Source organism: Leucopleurus acutus (genome assembly GCF_964270905.1).
Source record: "Leucopleurus acutus genome assembly, chromosome: 20".
In the NCBI taxonomy this organism is placed as follows: Eukaryota; Metazoa; Chordata; class Mammalia; order Artiodactyla; family Delphinidae; genus Leucopleurus; species Leucopleurus acutus.
Window position 1 is genome coordinate 44,862,378 of NC_139162.1, and position 7,957 is coordinate 44,870,334.

General features: G+C 38.6%; 1 pseudogene across 1 annotated transcript; it reads left to right on the plus strand.

Annotated features, from left to right (window-relative positions):
• Positions 1-109: 109 nt before the first annotated feature.
• Positions 110-1,045, plus strand: LOC309977478 (large ribosomal subunit protein uL22-like; annotated as a pseudogene). The gene has a single exon. The product of its transcript is annotated as a large ribosomal subunit protein uL22-like (transcript).
• The last annotated feature ends 6,912 nt before the right edge of the window (positions 1,046-7,957 follow it).

Sequence of the window (7,957 nt, forward strand, 5' to 3'; positions counted from 1 at the left end):
AGGAACTAAAACCTTAATATACACATTATTTAAACATGAATGAATATGAGAACACAATTGAAAAACCTGTGGGACTTCCCTGGTGTCCAGTGGGTAAGACTCCATGCTCCCAATGCAGGGGCCTAGGGTTCAATTCCTGGTCAGGGAACTAGATCCCACATGCATGCTGCAACTAAGAGTCCACATGCCACAACTAAGAGTCTGTGTGCCGCAACTAAAGATCTCGCATGCCACAATGAAGATCCTGTGTGCCACAGCTAAGACCTGGCCCAGCCAAAATAAATAAATATTAAAAAAAAAAAAACCTGTGAGTGGCAGCCAAAGTTGTATTGGAAGTTTTATAACCCAGTGTGCATGCATACATTAAAATACTAGACTTTCCTGGGAAGCGGCCTGAGATGACCTGACCTCTAAAAATGGTTCACTATTCACTTGGCCCAGAAAACGCCACAAAATCATGCAAGTCAAGAGGTTCAAATCTTGTGTTCACTTTAAGAACACTCGTGAAACTGCCCAGGCCATTAAGGGTATGCATATCTGAAAAGCCACCAAGTATCTGAAGGATGTCACTTTAAAGAAGCAATGTGTGCTATTCCATCGTTACAAAGGTGGAGGTGGTTAGTGTGCCCAGGCCCAACACTGGGGCTGAATGCGGGGTCGGTGGTCCAAAAAGAGTACTGAATTTTTACTGCACATGCTCAAAAATGCAGAGAGTAATGCTGAACTTAAGGGCTTAGATGTAGATTCTCTGGTCATTGAGCACATCCAGGTGAACAAAGCCCCCCAAGATGTGGTGCAGGACTTACAGAGCTCATGGTCAGATCAACCCATACATGAGCTCTCCCTGCCACATTGAGGTGATCCTTACTGAAAAAGAACAGATTGTTCCTAAACCAGAAGAGGAGGTTGCCCAGAAGAAAAAGATATGCCAGAAGAAACTGAAGAAACAAAAGCTTATGGCCTGAGAATAAATGCCGCAAAAAATAAATGCAAATAAAAGTTTAAAAAAATACTAGAAATCATTAATAAATAAAATCAATATAGAACCCAGGGAGATAAAACAAGCAAAAATATATCTAAATTGGATAGAGAAAGGCATTATTAGTTATAAAATAAATGACAGAAACAAGTAAACAATCTAAAACAGAAAATTATTTGACTGAAAAAAGTAGACAAACTAGTGATTCAGGTGGGGGAGTACAGATGACGAATGAACAGCACTGTGAATGAGACATTGAAATGACTACATATTTGAATTTAAAAGGACACTATCTTTCTGGGTGAGTAAAATGTTCTGGGATTAGTGGTGTACAACTTTGTGAATATAATAAAAACCACTGAACAGTATACTTTAAAAGGGGGGTGAATATTATGGTATATGAATTTTATCTCAAAAAACTTAGAAGTTAGTACTATAGACATTTTTATAATATATCTGAAAATCTGGACAAAGTGTCTGATTTTTATAAAGAAATTGGATTGACTTGATATCAGAATTGACTAGAGAAGAAGTGTAAAATCCTAATAGACTCATTTCCAAAACGAACATTTTAAAATTAAACCAAAAAAATAAATGTCATGGGAATTCCCTGGTGGTCCACTGGTTAGGACTTTGTGCTTCCACTGCTGGGGGCCAGGGTTCAATCCCTGTTTGGGGAACTAAGATCCCACAAGCCTCAAGGCGCAGCCAAAAATAAAAATAAAGTAAATTAAAGAAACAATGTCACACAGCTACAGTAAAGACACCAAATTAGATATATTTATAGATGAAACTATGAAATGTTTTAGGAACTCTTCCAGGACATAGACTAAGGTAGCAAGTTACCTGTTTTTATGAATCTGTCGTAATCCTAAAGATAAAACTTACTAGGAGAATACAAAAAGATAATATGCCCAAAATCAGTTATGAAACAACAAACCCCAGAGTTCAACTTTTTCCTCCTAATTTTCATTAACGTTTGTGAGAAACACACTTGGGAAATGTTTACTTAACTAAAATACATGAGTAAAAAGTAAAGTTTAGGAGATTGTTGTAGGTAGTATTTGGGGTTAGGAGATTTCCATGTCTGTAATATTAGATCCTATAGAAAGTCTCTAGTTAGTCCTGCTCTGCAGAAGGAAATACCTCTCACCAAAGATGTCATAAATCTTTCCTTCCTCTGTAACTTCTCCTCCAGTCATATCTTATGAGAGACTGAATTATGGTAATGTTTACAAGAATAAGTGATATACATTAAATTGCATCATTAAAAACGTTTGAGAAAACCAGTTATTTTTAGTCTAAGGAAGAAAAATCTCCAAGAATTGAAGACTTTAAAAAGACAGAAAATGTATCTGGAATTTCAGTTCAGCACTGGCTTTGTTTCTAGTTCTGTTTTAATATTTGAATAGGTGCTGTCAGAAATAGAACTTTTCTTTTTTCTTACATGTATACACTTTTAATATATCTTTTATTATATTCCTCTACCAAAATTACAAGAATAATATATTTAGCCACAACTAGTAAAAAATGAAAAAACATATAAATAATATCTGCACCCACACCAATTCTTTCAGACCTATGTACAATTTCAACAAAGCTTATTTACCTTTTCACACCTTTCTCCTTGCTCCTACCAACATTACACACATATCTGATTTGTCTTTGTTCAAAAATTTTTTTAATTTTTTAAAAATTTATTTATTTTTGGCTGTGCTGGGTCTTCGTGGCTGCACGCAGCCTTCCTCTAGTTGTGGCGAGCAGGGGCTACTCTTCGCTGCGGTGCACGGGCTTCTCATTGCGGTGGCTTCTCTTGCTGCGAAGCACGGGCAGTAGAGCGCAGACTCAGTAGTTGTGGCGCACGGGCTTAGTTGCTCCGTGGCATGTGGGATCTTCCTGGACCAGGGATGGAACCCATGTCCCCTGCATTGGCAGGCAGGTTCTTATCCACTGCACCACCAGGGAAGCCCTCAAATTTTTTAATGGCATCAGGCTATGCACTATTTTCTCTAACTTGCTTTGCTCAAGCAAGTCTAACTGGTACATTCCCCCAGATCAATAAGTATAATCTTACTCTTTCTAAGATTACGTTGCACATTATATTCCTGATGTTGGTTATTTGTGCCTTTTCTTTTTCACTTGATTAGTCTTTGTGGTTTATTACTCTTTTGAAAGAACGAATTTTTGCTTTCTTGATACTCTCTATTGTGTGGACGTTTCCAATTTCATGTATTTTTCTATTTTGGGGTTTAATTTGCTGTAAAATTCTCATATCATTGATTTTCACCATTTCTTCTTTTCTAATATGTGTATTTACGACTACAAATTTCCCTATAAACTTTACCTCATCCCATTAAGTTTCTTACATTTTATTTTTATTATAATTTAAATAATTTTATAAATTCAACCATAAAATTTTCTTTGATCTGTGTTTTTAAAAAACTCTTTATTTTGAAATACTTTTAGATTCATATTAAGTTGCAAATACACATATAGGGAGATACCATGTACTCTTCACTCATTTCCCCTCAAAGGTAATATTTTGCATAACTATAGTACAATATCAAAACCATGAAATTGACATGGGTACAATCCACAAAATTTAACCAGTTTTCACCAGTTTTATATGCACTCATTTCTATGTGTGTGGTAATAGTTCTATATAATTTTATCAAGGGTATAAGTTTCATGTAGCCACAATATACAAAACTGTTTAATCCCCACAAGGCTACCTTATGCTACCATTTCATAGCCACATCCACCCCTTCCCACATCCCTAAGCCCTGGTAACCATTAATCTGTTTGCCATTTCAATAATTTTCTAAATTTCAATAATGTTATATAAATGGAATCGTATAGCATGTAATCTTTTTGTGATTGGCTTTTTTTCCCTCAGCATAATTGCCTTGAGAGCCATCCAAGTTGTTGCATGTACCAGTTTGTTCCTTTTTATTGCTGAGTATTTTTCCATGGTATGAATGTACTGCAATTTTTAAACTGTTCTTCCATTTGAGGACATTTGGATTATCCCATTTGTTTGTCATTACTATTTTCCTCTTTCTTGAATTACCCTGGATAAAGAACAACTTTTTTTTTCTACTTCCTGTCTCTTTTAGCTTGTTAGTTATGAAATTTTGACTCTTTTTCAATGGTTACCATAGAAAACACAGCATGCATCCTTGGCTTAATGAAATCTATTATATATTAGTGCTTTTATGTCTCCTCACAGCATAGAACATTACTTTCTTTTTATTTACTCACACATGCTCTTTTGTGATATTGGTATATTCTTTAATTTTCTACAAATTAAAAACCCTATGAGATATTATTATTTTATACATTTCAATATTCAATTAGATTTACTGATGTATTTATCATTTTCATTGCTCATTTATTCCTGCATCTCTGTGCTTCTCTCTGGTCTCTCTCTCTCTCTCTTTTTTTTTTCCCCACATTTTGGCCATGCCACGCAGCACATGGGTTCTTAGTTCCCTGACCAGGGATCGAACTGGTGTCCCCTGCCGTGGAAGCGCGAGTCTTAACCACTGGACTGCCAGGAAAGTCCTCTCTCTCTGGTCTCATGTTCCTTCTGCTGAAGAACTCCTTTAGTATATTGTTTTATTGGATTTCTGCTAATGATGAATTCTTTGGAGGGGTTTTGGGGAGTCTTTTTATTTTGCCTCCATTTAAAATACTTTTTTGTCATGCAAAACTTTAAAAACACACATAATTAGAGAGACTAATATGTTTGTTGTGTAGCCATCACCCAGATTCAACCATTATCAACTCATTGCCAATCTTGTTTTATCTATTCCCCTACCCACTCAACCCCTCCCCCAATTATTTGAAGCAAATTTCAGACAGATTTAATTTTTCTTATAAATATTTCCATAAATATTTTTAAACATAAGAACTATTTTTTGAATGACATAATCATAATATCATTATCATACCTAAATATTAACAGTAATTCCTTTATATAATCACATGTCCAGTGAGGGTCCAAGTTTTCCTGATTGGTTCCTATTTTTTTTTTTTTTTTAGCAGTTTGTTCAAATCAGGAAATCAGGATCCAGAGAAATTCCATACATTGCAACTGGTTGGTTTGTTTTCTAATCTTTTAAAAAAGAGTTCCCCCTCCCTTTCTTTCTTCTTGCAACTCTTTATTCATGAAAACCAGGTAATTTGTTCAGGAGTTTCCCAAAGTATGAAGTTTGCTGACTCTATTCCCTTGGTTTCCTCTGTCCCTGGTATTTCTTTAAAACTGATAGAGCTAAAGCCTTAATCAGATTTTGGTTTAATTTTTTGTTGTTGTTGTTGTTTTGTTTCGGCTGTGCTACGTGGCTTGTGGGATCTTAGTTCCCCAACCAGGAATTGAACCCAGGCCCTCGGCAGTGAAAGCGTGGAGTCCTAACCACTGGACCACTGGGGAATTCCCTAGAATGCATTATTGACTCCCAAATTCTTCACACTTCCCTGAATCCACCCATGTTTCCATTATCTCTTGCTGCATAATGAATCACTCCCAAATTTGGTGGTTTAAAACAATCATCAATTATTATCTCATGGTTTTGCGGTTGACTAGAGCTTAGCTAGGCAGTCCGCTCTCAGGACTTTTCATACATTTGCAGTCAGATAGTGGCTCATGTTTGCTTTCACTTTAAAGTATTTTATTTATTTATTTATTTGGTTGTGTTGGGTCTTCGTTGCTGCGAGAGCTTTCTCTAGTTGCAGTGAGTGGGGGCTCTTCTTCGTTGCAGTGTATGGGCTTCTCAATGCAGTGGCTTCTCTTGTTGCGGAGCACGGGCTCTAGGCGCGCTCGGGCTTCAGTAGTTGTAGCACACGGGCTCAGTATTGTGGCTCACGGGCTCTAGAGCGCAGGCTCAGTAGTTGTGGTGCATGGGCTTAGTTGTTCCGCGGCATGTGGGATCTTCCCGGCCTGTACTCCGGCAGGCGGATTCTTAACCACTGCGCCACCAGGGAAGCCTTTGCTTTCACTTTAGGTATTTCTTGTTTTAATGCAACATGAAGTGGTCATCTGTAGAGTCAGTTCATTCTTGGTACTTTGTGATTCTCAATTTGTAGAACTATTTCTACTTTATCCTTCATTTTACCTTCCCAAGCATTTTCAATAACTGTTCACTTCTTGCCTTTACTTCTTTATACTTTGCTTCCCATTGGGTGATCACATTTTTCATCACCTAGATTTCAACACCTTTCTTTTCAAGTTTCAACTTTAGTCTTTTAATTCTTCCATGTTTCAGAACCACTTATTGATTGTGTTCATGAGCTGTACAATAATCTGTTTCATTATAACCTACAAATTGTTCTCTTTCATCCTCTGTTAACCAAATTTTCAGAAAAGGAGACCTGATTAAAATGAAGAGGTGTTTATTTGGGGTTTGTTAGGACTGCAGCCAAGGAGATACAGATTTAAGAAGCACCTAAACTGTGTTCCGCTGGACTACAGAATGGAGGAAGCTTATAAAGGCAAAAAACCACAAGTTTACAAAAATTGCTTTACAAGAGTTAGGATTGGAGCTGGCACAAAAAGAGTGCTTGTTAAGCAAGGATTGGTTGGGGTTCAAAATGATTACACAGTTTCAAAGCACTTGTAACAGGGCAAAACAAGAAGCAGTAGTGGAGGACCTTCCCTGGTGGTGCAGCAGTTGAGAGTCTGCCTGCTGATGCCGGGGACACGGATTCGTGCCCCGGTCCGGGAGGATCCCACATGCCGCGGAGCGGCTGGGAGTGTGAGCCATGGCCGCTGGGCCTGCGCGTCCGGAGCCTGTGCTCCACACCTGGAGAGGCTACAGCAGTGAGAGGCCCGCATACCGCAAAAAGAAGCAGTAGTGGGAACAGAACTAACTACCACTGAGGCTATTGTAAAAGATTTTTCTTTTAAAATACTTGTGTCAAGAATAAGTCCTCATCAATGATTGAAAGCTAGATTTCACCCATAGACTCCTAACTGATGCTCCAAAACATATTCGCACAAAGTACATAGAGAAAGATAGAGTGCTGGGTGAGATCTAACTCAAGCAGAGTAGCAGCTTCAAAAACTGGAGGGTCCCATGAACTGGCAGTGTCTCTAGGTCACAGCCACAGCCCAGGCACATGGGCCTGGGGTCTGGCACTGGTCTCTCATGTTGAATCCCCATCCACCTGCCCTGGGCACAGCAGAGTGGCCATATCACTTCAGGGGCTCCAGAGTGGGTGCCCACCTATATTGCCTTTTGTGACCTACCCTTGGAAGTCATATACTATCATTTCCAACCACAGGCTCAACTAGTTCAAGGAGAGGGACCACTGAAGTTCTCTTCTTCTCAAAGTCATATTGAAAGAATATGTGAGATAGGGAGATCTTATTGCGACTATTTGAAAAAAAAAAAAAAAACAATCAGTCACAACACTCTTGCCTTGAGTGCACTATATGCGAGATATAGTTTCCCTGCCCTTTATTTTGGATTTGGCCATGTGAGTTGCTTTGGACAATGTGCACATTCTGAGCCTAGGCCTTAAGAGGTTTTGTATATTTCCACTTTCCCTCTTCATTTTTAGCCACTGCCATGAGAAATATGTGCCCTGGCTACCTTACTGTCCAGAGACAATGAGAGCTGCCCCAGTCAAATCACCTCAGCTTAACCCAGCGAGGAAAAGCTAACCCCCAGCCAACCTGCAGATGTGTGAGTGACTATAAATGCTTGTTGTTTTAAACCAACTTTCTCACATTTCTTTTTTTTTAATTAATTAATTTATTGTTTGGCTGTGCTCGGTCTTATTTGCGGTACGCGGGACCTTCATTGCCACATGCGGGATCTTTAGTTGTAGCCTGTGGTATCTTTAGTTGCGGCATGAAGGATCTAGTTCCCTGACCAGGGATGGAATCCAGGCCCCCTGCATTGGGAGTGCAGAGTCTTAACCACTAGACCACCAGGGAAGTCCCAGATCTCTTTTTCATGGAGAACTTAAGGAAGT